Source organism: Seriola lalandi, unplaced genomic scaffold (assembly GCF_002814215.2).
Source record: "Seriola lalandi dorsalis isolate HSWRI2012SDOR001 ecotype SW California unplaced genomic scaffold, Sedor1 jcf7180002003544, whole genome shotgun sequence".
NCBI lineage: Eukaryota > Metazoa > Chordata > Actinopteri > Carangiformes > Carangidae > Seriola > Seriola lalandi.
Window position 1 is genome coordinate 1 of NW_019474199.1, and position 1,749 is coordinate 1,749.

General features: G+C 52.2%; 1 pseudogene; it reads right to left on the reverse strand.

Annotated features, from left to right (window-relative positions):
• Positions 1-4: 4 nt before the first annotated feature.
• LOC111667527 (uncharacterized) lies at positions 5-1,736 on the reverse strand (annotated as a pseudogene).
• Between the last annotated feature and the right edge of the window lie 13 nt (positions 1,737-1,749).

Sequence of the window (1,749 nt, forward strand, 5' to 3'; positions counted from 1 at the left end):
CCCGTCCGGCTGCCACTGTTCCCACCAGCTCACTGTGTCGCAATCGTGCCTCAGCCTGGTTGACTGCCTCGAGAGCCTTCCACTTCCTGCTGGTTCTGACTTCTATGCCTGCTGAGGAGACTTTGATGTCACTGGAGTCCCTATACAGCAGCACCTCCCTTGCTCGGGTAACCATAAACTCCTCCGTCAGACTACTAAAAGGCAGTTTTAGCTTGTTGTTCCTCCCATATAAGGCGATGCTGCTGAGGCTTTGTGGTAGGCCCAACCACTTCCGGAGGAAACAACTGACCTTCCTCTCGAAGCACTTGACGGTGGTCATTGGCACGTCATACACCAGCAATGGCCAGAGGAGTCGTGGCAAGTTGCCATGTTGGTAAATCCAGGCTTTAACCTTGCCTGGAAGCCCCGACTTGTCGACCGCTGTCAGCCAGGTTCCCAACTCCTCTGATGTTGATTGGAGTGCTACGGTGTTCTTCAAGGTACAGTGTAAATTTTACCCAGGCTCTTGACTGGCTTCTCTACCACAGATGGGATCTGGACGCCTCTTATAGAGAAGCGAAACTGGTCTGTAACCTTCCCCCTCTTCACAACCAGGGACCTGGACTTTGCTGGCTTGAAGTCCATCCGGGCCCAGCTAATGAGACGCTCAAGGCCTTGCAGGACCCATCTACAGCCCGCGACCGATGTTGTAGTTACTATGTTCTGATGGGGGGCTGCTGCACCGAGTGGTGAGTGGGCATCTGCACTCAACCTCTGCTGATTTCACCACCATATTCATGGCCAAGGCAAACAATATCATGGAAATGGTGCATCAGGTGACAATGCCCTTCTCCAGCTGATGAAATGTAGATGTTACTGTTCCGGAGGTGTCTCTCAAACTGAAACAGCTGTAATAATCCAGTATGAGGTCCCTGATGTTGCCTGGAACGTGGTGTCGTACCAGCGAGGTTTCCACCAGCATGTGTGGAATAGACCCGTAGGCGTTTGCAAGATCGAGCCACAGGACTGCCAGGTCTCCTTTGCCTTCGCGCACCTCCCGGATCAGCTGGGTGATGACTCCTGTATGCTCGATGCATCCTGGGACCTTTGGGACTCCACCCTTCTGCACCGACGTGTCGATGTAGGTGTTCCTCAGGAGGAACTCCGTCATGCACTGGGCAACGTCTACTAAAAAAAATATCTTGCCCTCAACACTAAGGAGTGAAATGAACTGCTCGATGGTACTTGAGTTCTCCTCCTATGGAATCCAAACACCCTCTGCATGTCTCCACTGCTGTGCCACCTTCCCCCTTCACCAGATGATTTTTAGGATGGTCCACAGCCGCTTCAAGAGTCTGGGGGATCTCTTGTAGACAACATATGGCACTCCACAGCTTTCACAACTCCCTCAACTTCTTTTAAAGTTGGCTCTTTGATGTTAAATGCTACGGTGGGTTCTGGTGGAGTTATTAAGGCCCTGCATGGCCCAAGATGTTCCTCTCTTGCACTGTCACTGTAGGTGGCACTGAAGTATTTGTTAACCTCATCTTCAGTACAGGCAAGGTGGCCACTTCTTTTCTGCCCGAGGATCTTCTTGGTGAAGCCAAAAGGATTCGAGATGAAGGCTGCACGTTTCCTGACTCTTTCCCTACCCCTCCTCCTATGCCATTGGCTCAACGGAGGGTGGTGAGTTTTTTTCTCAGGATGCTGCGGAGCTCTGCCAGCCCGGCCTTCTCCTCCTCCCTTGCCTGCTTAAACTGCCGCCCAAGA